Consider the following 15,533-nt stretch of genomic DNA (forward strand, 5'->3'; position numbering starts at 1 on the left):
TCACACCACAGCCCTCCTCAGTCATCACAGTCTGCTTTCCCTGGGAGGAGCAGTGTTGGACTGACATTACCCTTATTTCTGACCGTTTGACTCTTTCTGAACCCCATGGCCTACTCTCAGGCAGCAGCAACACTAGGTCATCCAGCGGCATGCTTTCCAGCCAATACAGGGAGATCATTTGGGGTAAAGAGGATCACTGGGTGGAAAAAGTGGGCTATTTTGACGCAATGTTTCAGGTCCTCTTGATGCAACTGCACTATGAATATGAGGTTCCTGAGACCTTCTGGGAGAAAGCCATTTGGATTGTCTCCATGAGGGCAATGCAATATTAAAATGGCAGAAAGACATATATTTTTTTATTATGGTTTTCCAATTAGAAAAGATCCAGGATCTTTGATGGCACATGTAGAAATAAATAGAAAAATAGAAAGAAATGGAGGAGAGGGAAGTGGTCATAATTTTCAAAAGCATGAAGAATTTAGTTGAGTGGCTGCAGAAAAATGTATTTATTCAAATAATGATAATAATGTTAATTATAAATCTAATGTATATTGAGAACTAACTTTGTACCAGGTGCTATGTGAAACCTCTGGTTTAACAGTAGTAAAATTTTAAAAAGAACCAGATATGTCTTTGCTCATGGAATTTGCATTCTAATGGAAGGAGACATACTTTAAGCAATAAAATATATAATTACAAGTTATGATAGAGCTATGAAGAAAGAATAGGATGCTATGATTAAAAATATAATGGGGAACATGTAAATTAGATTACGGGGTCAGAAAAAGCTTTTCTGAGGAAGTTAAGATTTGACATGAGCCCTAAAGCCTTGGAGACCAGAAAAAATAGATCTAATGGAAACAGTCTGGATTTGTGGTAGACATAAGAAAAAGACATTAAAGTGCTAGGAGATAAAGCTCCAGCATGGCTTTCAAATGATTTGGTTAAGAAGCTTCCAGCCCTGCAAGTAATTGCAAACAGTGTGAAGTCTTATCTGAAATCAAGCAACTAGAAAAGGTGACTTCTCCATGTTGCCTGTAGAGATGGGATTCCACAGCCCTGACTGATCTTCATTCAGGACAATTGGAATGGAAGGACAGGTAACAAGCCATTGATTATGAGGGGCTGCCAAGGTCATCCTGTCACCTCCTCAAGGTGGCTTTATACAAGACTATGCTTTATACAACTCTAGTGGCAGTATTTATATTTTCTGTAAAACAAGTCTTAATTCCCAAACATTTAAAAATCCGTCCTCCAGGAAACATTTTAAGAACCACCAAAGAGAACTAGGCAGGCTGTGCTGACCAGCCCAGATAGACCACAAATTGGGCTGATTCTGCAGTGAGTCACTAACCTCTAGCACTCGCTGTTCCCCTTGGAGAAAAGAGAACAGCCATTGCAAACTGTTGTCTGAGAACTTAAGAATTAACAGTTTTGCAAAAAGTGTCACTCTGTTTCTGGCAGAGCTCTGCTCTCTTTGGCACTGGAGTGGAAGATCAGTGGGGGGCAGGTCAGTGGCAGTCTGGAGTGATTCTCAGTGGGAACTGGCCGAGCATATAATTATATCATGAGTCAAGCTCTCTCCAGGGATGTAAAATGACCAGAGGAAAATGAAATAACATTATATCCCACATGAATAGAGGCACTGGTGGAGTAAGCTGACTCCTGAGAAAGAAAACTCAGGCTAAGAAGTTTCCCAGCACTTAAATGTCTTATGACTTGTCCCTGTGCCCCTTCTCTTAAAATGAAGAGATTACATGGGCACAATTTATGCCTTTGCCTTCAACCCAGAGGAGCAAGTGACCAGAGACAACAATCCACATGGATAGATAACCTTGATAAACAAAAGGCCATTTAGCTGAAAAACGCCTTGTGTCATTTGGCTCCAACAGAGAACTGTTTACTCAAGAAGAAATTAGACTGACAAATGTTGTGGTGGGAGTTAAAAAATATTTTTTCCTCACTAAACCACTTCCAAGGTATATTTTTATGTGTCCAGGAATAGCAGTCTGTTTGTCTCGCTTGTGCTTGCTCCCCCTCTTGTTTCTTTTTGGTCAACATGCAAAGAAGAATTAGTCTCTTTGGAGAGTGGCAATGTAGGAGCTGAAGCCAAATTAGTATGAATGGCACTGGCTGCCCCTCCCAACACCCACTGCCTCTGCTTCCCAGATGATATAATTAGCCGGGGGACTTTTGATCAGTTCAGCAAAGAAAAACAGTTATAGGGCAGCCCCAGCATGGGTTATGGGGTAAGAAACATCAAAGTAGGAGTGACAAGCTTTTATGATGATTTTCAAAAAGGGTTATTTTAGACAGAAAGTGCAGAAACAAGAAAATGCTCTGAGAGGGGAAGAATAAATAGAATTTGATGTTTACCCCTCCTTAGTCATTAGCAATATTTCTGAAGAAAGCAAGCAGTAAGCTTGTGACAAAAGTTTGGGAGATAAGGGACAGTGTCTCAAGGAGAAAGCACAGTGCAGGGCGGAGTCTGTCATATACTCTTGGGGAAATCACTCAAGATAAATATCTAAAGTTCAGTTTCTATTTGTTCAATGTTCAATGTGAACATTAAGGTTATTTACTTGGGGATGAGGAGTAAAGCACTGAAGCAGAAAGAGGAGGAGTATTTGAGAGACTGGGGATTTTGATTTTATATCCACCCCTGGGAAATGGATGTTCATGAAGGGCAATTTTCCTTTCAGATAGAAGTAAGTGGTGGGTGGACAAAAGGATTAAAAAGGAACAGATCTACACCTTCTCACCTTCAAAATAAAGATGAAGGCCACTTGGAATTACTAGTGGTCTCATGTGAATATCTCTGCAATGATGATGGTACTAATTCGGTCAGTCAGCATTGACTAGCTGCCTGCTTGATACTTACGCAGTTCCTATAAAAAGGAACTAGAGCACGGTGGGGATTTGAAAACAACGACCTTGTAAGAAAAAGCCTGTGGCTAATGGTCAGTGTGTAGGGTACTACTTCCTAATGAAAGAACTGGAAGAAACTGAGCAAGGTCCCTTGCTTCTGCCTTCGCACCCTTTGCTCCAGTCCACACTGAAAATATCCTCAGTGATGTTACAAGATTTGAGAATGTGAAGCTAAGTAATCTAAATGGATCACTCAGTGGAGAGCCATCTACTTATGACTTCTTCATGGGCCATAATTCCAACTATTAGAGCTTCAGTTCTTTAAATCTTGCAGGAACTTTTAGGCTTTCAAAGTCATTTACTATCATATTTCTTAAAAGACAGTTTTTTCCCCTTACAAATCACATGTCCAAAATTAGGGTGCACCTTGAAATAAACTGACATGTATATTTAACCTGGAAGAAGTATTTTCATTCCATCTTGTACAATGATGAAGCCAATGAAATTGGTTTAACATCAAGGAAGTACGGTGAAAGATAACCTCTGAGGCAAGGACCTTAAGTTTAAGTTCTACACCCCAGTACTTGAATATAGGAGCTTTAAGAGGTAAAATTTGGCCATTAGGATGGGCCCTAGTTCAATGTGACTAGTGTCATTATAAGAAAATAAACTTAGGAAGGACACAGACATGCACAGTGTAAAAATCTGAAGACACAGGGAGAAGATGGCCATGTACATGCCAAGGACAGAGGCTCTGGGAAGAAACCAAACTTGTATCAATCAGCTTGTGCTGTTGCAACAAAATACCATGGACTGGGAAGCTTATCCAGCAGGAATTTATTTCTCACAATTCTGGAGACTGGGAAGACCAAGATCAAGGGACTACCGCATTCAGTTCCCCAGTGAGGTCTCTCTTCCTGGCTTGCAGATGACCATGTTCTCCCTGTGTCCTCATGTGATGGAGACAAAGCCCTAGTATCTCTCCCTCTTCATATAAGGGCACTAATCCCAACATGAAGGCTCCACCTTTATGACCTCATACAAAACTAATGATCTCCCATAGGCCCCAATGCCATCACATTGGAGATTAGGGCTTCAACATACGAATTTTGGAGAGGGAGCACAATTCAGTCCATAGCATACCTTGATCTTGGTCTTCTGCCTCCAAAACTGTGAGAAAATAAATTTCTGTTGAACCCACCTAGTCTGTGGCATTTTGTCATGGCAGCCCTAGCAAACTAGTATAAGGTGTTGGTTGCATGCTAGAGCAGAGTGAGCTTGACAGGCAATGGGGAGAGACCCCTGGGGCCAAGAAAGGACACAGAAGACTGTTGTAATCTGCTTGTGCTACTATTACAAAATATCTGAGGCTGGATAATTTATAAAGAAGAGAAATTTATTTTCTCACAGTTCTGGGGACCGGGAAGTTGAAGATCAAAGTGCTGGCAGATTCATTGTCTCTGAGGGCTGCTCTGTGGTTCCAAGATGATGCCTTGATTGTTCACATGACAGAAAGGAAAAAAGCTGAAAAAGGCATATATGAAGCCTTTTTTATAAAAGCCTCCATTCCATTCATTTGGGCTCCGCCCTCATGATTTAATCACCTCTTAAACACCCCATCTCTTAATACTATCACATTGTGATAGTATTTCAGCACAGGAATATGGGAGGGAAATAAACATTCAATCCTTAGTAGGGACAGTAAAAAGGAAGTTTAAAATTTATTCAAGTGCAAATGAATTTTTTGCAGATGTCAGATCTCTCTGCAAAGAAGAACATAAGCTCCTTCTCTAACTTCATTGAAGGATGTTGGAATATTGTGCCTAGATAACTGTTCTTAGTTTTGTCATTTTGCTTTGTCATAAAATATCAGCCCTTTCAGGATGCCTGCTCTATTTCCATAACTTTGTTCTGACTGGTCAGTTTTTCCTTCTCATTTTATCTCATTATGATTTTTTTTCTCTATAAAGCCAAGATAATGGGTCAATTCTGTCAAGTCAGTTGGAAAAATAGATCACTCAACTGGTTGATAATATCCAGGTACAATCTTAGACACTGTTCTGAAAAGAGCCTTTTTTCCATGCCCTCTTCCTTTTATAGCTAAAGTTTTTTTCTTCTGAATATTACCTTTTAAGTATTGTCAAAAGATTATTTACAGGATCTCTGAAAAATAGCTTTGGATGCTCTTGGTAGAGGAGATGTGGTAGGGAATCAAATTAGATTGGGTCACAAGGGAAAGTGTCTGTAAGAAATATGAATGGGACCCAGGGGAAATAAAAATTGAAGAGAAACCAGACTCGAGCTGCACTTTCTCTATTTTGCCAAGTTGCACTTGGATTATGTCATCATATGTAATTTCAAGGAATGGGCAAACCAGTTTGGGTAAAAGAAATGTGATCTGATTTGTTTCCCAAAATGTGAGTTGTACCATAGAGAAAATTTTCTTGAATGCAAAATAAATGTCCCTGACATCTTTTCCCCCATTATTAATTCTTATGAGCCTTATTAATTTTCATCCTAAATGGGATACAAAATGCTGTAATTGCATAATATTTCCAAGTTATGTGTAATTTTCTCACTCTTTGGTATCAATATTATACTTCATGAAACTAACGGTTCAATTTTTCTCCTTACTTTTAGTGCAGGATATATCCCATATGGTATGTCTTGTTTTCTCACCTACAATTCTGTTTCTTCTGTATTTCCTAAAGAGAAGTCCTGAGTACTTCATAGATGTATCAGTTTGCTATTGCTGTGTAACAAACCAATCTGAAACTTAGTAGCTTAAAACAATAAACATCTATTTAGCTCATGATTCTGTGGGTCAGCAATTTAGGCTGGGGTAGCTGGGTAGTACTGTTTATCTGGGCCAATGTTTGCTGATCCTGCTGGGGGTTCACTTAGGCTTCTGTAGTCAACTGGCACAATAGCTGAGGGCTGCTCAATTGCTAGCTGGGTGTCTCAGCTCTCCTCTAGCAGAATAGCCTGTGCTTTTTCTCATGGTAGTTGATTCCATAAGTGGCAAGCAGGAAGCTTCAATGCACAAGTGCTTCTAATGCCTCTGCTTGCATCACAACTGCTAATGTCCTATGAGCCAAAATGAGTCATATGTCTAAAGCTAGAATCAGTGTGAGAGGACACCGTCAAAGGATATAGGGAAGAGTGAATAAATTTGAGCTGTTACTGCAGTCTACAGTGTAGGTATTTAAAAGGTTTGTTTGATAATGAGAGTCAAAAGGTACCTATTTTCCTACTCTTATAATTAATTGTGTGGATAAATATACTAAGTCTTGCACTGCCAAGGGGCATATATGCCATCATTCAAATAGCATTTCTTCTTCTTCTGTGAGCAATCAGTTGCCAAAAACCTGTTATGGACTGAATGTATGTGTTCCCCCAAAATTCATGTTGATGTACTAATGGCCAGTGTGGCTGTATTTGGAGATGGGGCCTCTAACAAAGTAATTAAGATTAAATGAGGTCACAAGGGTGGGGCCCCGATCCAATTAATGTCCTTACAGGAAGAGACACCGGGGAACTCCCCCATTCTCTCTCCATGCATGTTTACCAACAAAAGGCTCTGTGAAAACATAGTGAGAAGGTGGCCATCTGCAAACCAGGAAGAGAGCCCTCACCAGAAACTGAAACTACTAGCACCTTGATCATAGACTTCTAGCCTCCAGGACTGTGAGAAAATAAATTTTTGTTATTTAAGCCACCCAGTCTATAGTATTTTGTTATGACAAAACCATTGAAGAACAAATTGGCTTTCCTTAGATTTTGAACTAAGCATTGAAAATTTGGGAACATTTAATTTTTTTGTGAAAAGGCAATCAACCAACCAACCAAGCAACCACTGAATAACACTAAAACCACCTGTGTTCTGAAAAAGTTAATGGCTAAGGAGGATTAAGCACTTAATTATGTACTTGGTACTTGACACAAATTACTACTCTTAATCTTGTTGAAAACACTGAGATAATTATTATTCTTACCATTTTACAGATGAAGAATTTTAGCATCAGTAAATTATTTGTTCCAAATAACAGAGCCAGTAAGTGGCAGAGTAGATACTCAAATTGTGGTCTGTCTCCAATGTCACTCAAAATTTACCACTCCTTATGAATATTGTCACTTATCAGAGCTACTTGGACCATCCCTGGTTCTGCATCCTCTAGGAAAGCAACATGGGAGCCTGTTCAGAAAGTGGCATTTCTCCTTGAGTGCTTCCTGCTCTTCTTGTCAGCACTTCTTTTTTCTATTTCAACTTCTGAGGCCCAAATTCATTACATTTTTGCTTCCAGACCCAATGTCTAGACTTAGGGACAAATTTTGTCTGTGCAGCATCTTTGGTGAGCTAGAAGTTGAATGTTCTTTTTTATCAGAGTTAAATATGTTCCTTGTCAACTAATCCAGCCGAAAATGACAGTGAGGCAATGCTGAAGAAACTCCTCCCCACATGTAAGAGTTTTTCATCAAATACAGAAGGAACCTAGAAGGGCCAGTGCCCTGGAAGCAGACTTTAACTCAGGATGTATACAGTGAGCCAAATAGCATTTCTGGGAGTAGGTGGTCATTGGTTAGCAAGGACATTTAGGTTTAAAGGCAGGAGGTTGGATTTTAGGGCTTTTAAATATTTTACCTATGATATGATCCGTTGCCTGAGACATTTCAGGTAGGTCCTTTACCCTCTTCTATGAACCTAAGCCAAGCTGAAGTCTCTGCTCTGTTGAGTAAAGGATAGATCATAGGAAGAAATTTAGATTATTAAAACAAATGAACCACAAAGGTACCTGACACTATGTGGAAAAGAACTCTCTATTATGCAAATGACAAGGGTATTTATTTCCTTCCATGAGAGTGTGAACTGAGAGGATGTGGGAAATCTAAAAGGACACATCATTGTTTACTCTTTTGTGGAAAGAGTCCAGAGCAATTACCAAAGCCACCAGGGCAATTAGAGACCCTGAGGGAACCTGGTCACATTTTTGGCTTTAGTAGAAAGTGACTGGAAGAAATGAGTCCACCATGGTTAGTCCAGGAAATCTCAGATCACTTTACCTTTGGGTACTCCACACCCGTATACCAAACTGTGCATGATGTCTTAGAGTCTGTATCTGGCAGTGAGTCTATCTCATTGTTTTCTCTATGTTCTGGTGTGGCATGGGAACTAACTGTGTTACATCTGTTATTTAGGAGGGGCTTCCCTCGGATGGAACACCAGCTTCAAAGATAGGTGTTCTATCTTTGGATAAGATTGAAAAGAAAGGCTCACTGACTTTCGGCGGTGTAAATCCTGAGTTGTCATCTACAACTTGATGTAGTGGTGGTAACAGGGAGTCTGGCATAGGAAGCTCATTAGAACTTAAAGGTAATGGACCCAGTGGCTTTGGCTAGGAGCCTGTTAAATTCATTTTCCTTCACACAGGGAAATATTCTCTTCAGGGGCCCAAAACAGCCATCTTGGTCTTGTGAGTTTGTGTCTCAGTCCCTGGGTGAGAGTGGGAATGGGTTAGCACCAACCACAGCCATCACTGGCAGGCTGTCTCAGTGGAGACAGATATCTCTCTCGGGGATGATGTATCTCAGAGATGAATGATGGGCCATACCACTGAATATTCATTCCCAAGAGGACTGGAAGCAAAGGAAGCAGAGCTATGTCTTGATGAATTCAATGATTGTGGATAATCAGGATCATTTGGCTCAGACTTTCTTCTTCACTAGTTTATCATTCACATGAATAACTTAATGACCTTCCTTGACCTCTTAATTTTTTTTCTCTAAGTACAGTTTAAGTCTGAAGGTCTCAAGTCAAGAACCAGATAATTAATTTGACACTTGAATTTGATTCTTATAGGCAAGTAGTTTCAATACATCTAAATACAAAACCCTTTCATCACATTATTTATTCATGCTACTTTATTTTTTAAAGACGCTTTATATTTTGGAACAGTTATACGTTTATATAAAGAGGCTCCCACGTACCACACATGTAATTTTTTCCTGTATTGACGTCTTACATTAATATAGTTCATTTGTTACAATTAATGAATCAATATTGATGACTATTAATTAAATCTATAGTTTATTCATATTTCCTGTTTGTACTTAATGTTACTTTTCTGTTCTAGGCTCCTATTCAGAATACTACTTTATGTTTAGTGGTCATGTCTCCTTAGGCACCTCTTGGCTGTGACAGTTTCTAAGACATTCTTTGTTTTTGATGGCCTCAACAGTATTGAGGAGTACTGGTCAGGAATTCTGTAAAATGTCCTTATGCTGTAATTAGTCTGATATCTTTCTCATGATTAGACTGGGTTATGAGTTCCTGAGAGGAAGACCACAGAGGAAAAGTGCCATCTGCATCGTATGTTGATACTGTGCTGCACGCAGGGTACGTTATCAGTAGGAATGATTATCACTGTTGATGTTGACCTTGATCACTTGGCTCCGGTAATGTTGGCCAGGTTTCTCCATTGTTTAGTCATTCTTTTCTTGTTCCATTCTGTACTCTTTGGAAGGAAATCACCATGTCCAGCCCACAGTTGAGGAGTGGGAGTTGCATTCTTCCTCCTTGAGGACAGAATATCTACAATTCTACATGGGAGATTTGGCACTTCTACCTTATTTATTCATTTGTTGAATAAATAAAATGAGTAAGTAATGAATAAATGAATAAATAAATTCATTCAATTATTTACTTATATCAGCATGGACTCATAGGTATTTATTTTCTACTCCTAGTGATAATCCAACACTATATTCTGTTCCTTAAATTGTTCCGGGTTTGGCCATTAGGAGTCCTTTCAGGTGGCTACTATGCTGCTTTGACAATACCCCCATTAATATGTATGTGTATGTATATATGTATGTATGTGTTTATTTATTTTAGCACTTCTTACTTTCTGATACTACAAATTGCTTCAAGATCATCTTGTGTATTTTCTGCACCAGTCCTAGAATCAGCCATTTCTCTTCAAGAAGCCCAGGTTCCTTTTATTGCAGAATGGTATTAGAAAGCAAGATCTTGATGCATAGAGTACTTGTTGCTACTGGAGTGTCTTTGATTCTAGGCCCTCTCAGCTAACAGAGTTAGGAAATATATGTGTGTATACTAACCTATGTACACATATCTATACATCTTTCTCTTATAACTATTTGTATCTATTTTAAGCTAAGTGTGGGTTCATACAGATGTCTTTAATGCTAAGCATTACCACATAAGTTATTCTAGCTGTTCCCCTTACTTATCTGTACAATCCCACTTCAACAATAAGAAATCTGGTCCTCACCATCCCCATTTAAGTTTACACTATGTGCTAAAGTTCAGTTGATTAATTGCTAAGTTCCAGTGTACATAGATACGAGCATCAGAATTTTTAACCCATACTCACCTGGGAAATAGCTTCATCTTTCAGAGTATAGTGATTATGTGCAATTTCTTTCATCTCTAGTCTTACCCAAATCATTTCTAGAATTACTTGAGTCAGTACCATTTTCCCCATTCTTTTCAGTGAGGTTTCACAGATACAGAATTGGTTATGTTATTGCTGCCTGCATTCCTTTCTGAGTTCTTCCAATATTGTTAATGATTTTTAAAAAATTGCCTACATGTAGATTACCTTTTGTGCTATAAAGTTCAGTGGGTTTTGAAATATTCATAATGTCATATATCCATCATTACGCTATCATACAGAATAATTTCACTGTCCTAAAAACAGGTCCCGAGTCCTATCTATTCAATCCTCCTATTTTTCTCTTAAACCCCGGGCAACCACTGATGTCTCTAAGTTTGCCTTTTCAAAAGTGTTATATAATTGCAATTGCAATATAAAGCCTTTCAGGTTGGCTTCTTTTACTTAGAAATATAAATTTAAAGTTTATTCATATCTTTTCATAGCTTAATAATACATTTTTTTATTAAGAATGAACATTCCATCTAATGGATATTCTACTGTTTGTTTATCCATTTATTAATATTTATTGAAGGACATTTTTGTTGCTTGTAATTTTGAGTGACTATAAACAAAGCTTCTGAAAATATTCATCTGTAGGTTTTTGTGTGGAGATAATTTTGCAAATCAGTTGGGCTAATACCTTGGAACTTGACTGTGGAATCAAAGGGCACTATGGTCTGAATGTGTCCCCCAAAATTTGCGTGTTGGAAACAATTCCCAATGCAATTGGGATATGAGGCCTGATGGGAGGTATTTGGGTCATGAAGACTCCATCTTCAGGAATGAATGGATTAATGCTATTATAAAAATAGCTTGTGGGATTCAGTTTCCTCTCTTTTGTACTTCAGCCTTCTGCCATGTAAGGCTGCAAGAAGCCCATACCTGATGTTGGTGCCTTGATTTTGGACTTCCCAGACTTAGAACTGTGAGAAATAAATATCTGTTCTTCTTAAACTATCTAGTCTGCAGCATTCTGTTATAGTATCACAAATGCACAGACATATGGCATGATTATGTTTAGCTTTGCGAAAAAAACACCAAACTGTTTTCCAAAGTAACTGTGTCCTCTTAGCAATGAATGAGCATTCCTATTGCTTTGCCAGTAATTTACATTGTTCCTTTTTTTTAAAAAATATTTTAGTTATTCTAACATGTATATTATGGTATCTCATTGTTGTTTTCATTTGCAATTCTCTGATGACAAATGATGTTGAGAAGTTTTTTCTTTTGGTATGCTTTTTTTTTAAAAAAAAAAAATCTGTACATCTTCCTTGGTGAGATATCAAATCTATGCTTATTTTTAAATAAGGGTTTTTTTTTTTTTAGTTTTAAGAGTATTTTTTATATATTTTAAATACAAGTCTTATCAGATATGTGTGTTGCAAATATTTTCTTCAAGTTTTTGGTGTGTCTTTTCATTCTCTTAACAGTGTCTTTTGCAGGGCAGAAGTTTTGATTTTAATAAAGTCCAATTTATCATTTTTTTAATTTCATGGCGCATGCTTTCAGTGTTGTAGCCAGGTGTCCAAACCCATGGTCACTTAGAATTCTTCCTCTGTTATCTTCTAGAAGAGTTGGTACTAATAATTCTGTGAAAACGATTACAATAAATTGAGGAGGGACTCATTCACTCACTCTATAAACCCCACATCACCCTTATACCAAAATTTGGCAAAGACACAATGAAAAAAGAAAACCGCAGGCCAACATGCCTGATGAACATAGACACAAAAATTCTCAACAAAATACTAGCAAACTGAATCCAGAAGCACATCAAAAGTTAATTTACTATGACCAAGTAGGCTTTTTCCTGGGATGCAACATTGGTTCAGCATATCCAAATCAATAAATGTGATTCACCACATAAACAGAATTGAAAACAAAAACCATATGATCATCTCAATAGATGTAAAAAAAGCTTTTGATAGAATTCAATATTTATTCATAAAAAAGCATCAACAAACTAGGCATTGAACATGTTTCAAAATAATAACCATCTACGACAAACCCACAGCCAACATTATCCTAAATGTGCAAAAACTTGAAGCAATTCCCTTAAGAACAGGAATAAGACAAGGATGCCCTGTATCACCACTCCTATTCAACATAGTACTGAAAGTCCTAGCCACAGCAGTCAGGCAAGAGGAAAGAAATGGGAGGCATCCGAATATGAAAAGAAGAAGTCAAGTTATCCCTCATTGCTGACATGATTCTATATCTAGGAAACCCCAAAGATATCACTGAAAGGACCCTAGAGCTGATAAATGACTTCAGTAAAGTTTCAGGATACAAAATCAATGTACAAAAATCAGTAGCATTTCTATCCACCAACAATGTTGAAACTAAGAACCAAATCAAGAATGCAATCTCATCTACAATAGCCATAAAAAATAAAATACTTAGGAATACATCTAATCAAGGAGGTAAAAGATCTCTACAAGGAGAACTGCTATATAGTATTGAAAAAAATCATAGATAACACAAACAAATCATAGATAACACAAAACCCAATAAAAATGGGAATAATGCCCAAAGCAATCTATAGTTTCAATGCTATTCCCATCAAACTACCAATGTCATTTTTCATAGAAATAGAAAAAAACTATTCTAAAATTCACATGGAACCAAAAAAGAGTCTGACTACCTAAAGTAATCCTAAGCAAAAACAAAAACAAAAACAAACCAAAAAAAAACCCAAAAACAAAGCCGAGATATTACATTACTTAACTTCAACCTATACTACAAGGCTATGGTAACCAAAAAAAATACAGTACTGGTAGAAAAATAGATACATATACCACATAAATCACTGGAAAAGAATAGAGAACCCAGAAATATAACTGCACATCTACAACCATCTAATCTTCAACAAAACCAACAAAGAAAGCAATAGGGAGATGACTCTTGATTCAATCAATAGTAATGTGATAGCTGACTATCCATATGCAGAAGAATGAAGCTGGACTTCTACTTTTCACTATATACAAATGTAAATTAAAGTAAATTAAAGATTTAAATGGAAGACTTTAAATTATAAAATATCCTAGAAGAAAACCTAGGAAATACCATTCTGGGCAGCAGCCTTGGCAAATTTTTTATCACTAAGTCCTCAAAAACAATTACAACAAAATTAAAAAATAACAAATGGGGTCTAATTAAACTAAGGAGCTTCTGCACAGCAAAAGAAACTGGGAGTTAAGTAAACAGACAACATAGAGAATGGGAAAAAAAATTCACAAGCTCTGTATCCAACAAAGGTCTAATATTAAGAATGTATAAGGAACCTAAACAATTGAACAAGCAAAAAACAAATGATTTCATTACAAAGTGGGCAAAGGACAGGAAAGTAAAGTCTCAAGACACAAAACTTCTATAGATAGTTCTCACAAGAAGACATCCAAGTGGCCAAAAAAGATATGAAAAAATACTCAACATCACTAATCATCAGAGAAATGTAATGCCCATCTTTATCTCTAATAATTATTTTGTTTTTGCCTAGAACTCTATGTGGTCTAAAATTAATACAGCTACTCCAGCTTTCTTTTGGTTGATGCTAAAATGATAGTTTTTTCTCTACTCCTTTATTTTTAATCTTTTTGTGTTTTTAAAGTGGGTTTCTTCGAGAGGACATATAGTTGGACCCTTTTTAAAAATCCTCTCCAACAATCTCTATTTTAAAAATTGGTTTATTTGGCTCATTCATATTTAATATGATTATTGATAAAGTTGGATTAATTATCTACCATGTTTGCAACTATTTTGCAATTACTGCACTTATTCTTTGTTTCTTTTCTTTCTTTCCCTCTATTAGTTTGCTAGGGCTGCCGTGAGAAAATACCACTTACCATATGGCTTAAATAAAATAAATTTATTTTCTTATAGTTCTGGATGCTAGAAGTCAAAGATCAAGATGTTGGCAAGTTTGGTTTCTTGTTAGATTTTCTCTCCTTGGCTTGCAAATAACTGCCTTCTTGCTGTGTCCTCATGTGGTCTTCTCTGTGTATGATTTTCTCTTGATGTCTTCTTCTTAAAAGGATACCAATCATATTGGATTAGGATCCACCATAATGAGCTCATTTTACATTATCTCTTTAAAGCCCATATCTCCAAATGCATCACATTCTGAGGTTCTGAGAACTTTAACATATGACTTTGGTGGAGTGGAGGAAGGCAAAATTCAACCTTTCACATCCTCTCTTTCTACCTTCTCTTGTCTTGAGTATTTTATAGAATTCTATTTTCTCCCCTCCCTTAGCATAACTGTTCTTCTTCTCTTTAAATTTATAATCATCCACTAGAGTTTGCAATATATATTTACAACTAATATAAGATCATATGCCATTTCACCTGTAGTGCAGATACCTTAAAACAATGTATTTTCTATTCTTTCCTCCTGTTTCTTACAATGTTGCTTTCCCTAATTTCAATTATCCATATGTTACAATCACTCAATATCTTATTACTATTATTACTTTATTACTTTAAAGAGTTACCTTTTAGATCAATTAAGAATAAGAAAAACTAAAGACTCTTTTTTATGTTTATTCACTCTTCTTCAAGATTCTTTTCTATTTGTGAATCTGAGTTTCTGATCTATATCATTTTTCTTCTCCCTGAAGAACTTTGAACATTTCTTTCAGGGCCCACTGCTGGATTTAAATTGAATTTGTTTGTTTAAGAAAGGCTTTCTTGGACAGGCACGGTGGCTCACACCTGTAATCACAGCACTTTGGGAGGCTGAGGCGGGTGGATCACCTGAGGTCAGGTGTTCAAGACCAACCTGGCTAACATGGTGAAGCCCTATCTCTACTAAAAATATATATGTAAAAAAAAAATTAGGCAGGCTTGGTGATGGGTGCCTGTAATCCTAGCTACTTGGGAGACTGAGGCAGGGGAATTGCTTGAACCTGGGAGGTGGAGGTTGCAGTGACCCAAGATTGCCATTGCACTCCAACCAGGGCAACAAGAGTGAAACTCCATCTGAAAAAAAAAATAATTATAATAATAAAAGAAAGTCTTTCTTTTTCATTTTTGAAGGAGAAGTTCACTGGGTATAGAAATCTTGGTGGGTGGTTTTTGTTTCTCAACACTTAAGTACCTCATTCTACTCTCTTCTTGCTTGCATGGTTTCTGTTAAGAAGTCCACTTAATTCTTGTTCTTGTTCTTCTACAGGTCAGGTGCTCTTTTTTCTGAATTCTTTTAATAGT

General features: G+C 37.2%; 1 long non-coding RNA gene across 1 annotated transcript in view; it reads right to left on the minus strand.

Moving 5' to 3' along the window:
* Nucleotides 1–7,508: 7,508 nt before the first annotated feature.
* Nucleotides 7,509–15,533, minus strand: part of LOC135277425 (uncharacterized) — a 372,506-nt gene continuing 364,481 nt past the window's right edge. The window contains exon 5 of the long non-coding RNA XR_010345024.1: nt 7,509–7,594. This is a non-coding gene — a long non-coding RNA (uncharacterized LOC135277425). The remainder of the gene's footprint in view (nt 7,595–15,533) is intronic.

Source organism: Aotus nancymaae, unplaced genomic scaffold (assembly GCF_030222135.1).
Source record: "Aotus nancymaae isolate 86718 unplaced genomic scaffold, 86718_ANA_hifiasm-v0.15.2.pri h1tg000032l_0, whole genome shotgun sequence".
NCBI classification, from domain to species: domain Eukaryota; kingdom Metazoa; phylum Chordata; class Mammalia; order Primates; family Aotidae; genus Aotus; species Aotus nancymaae.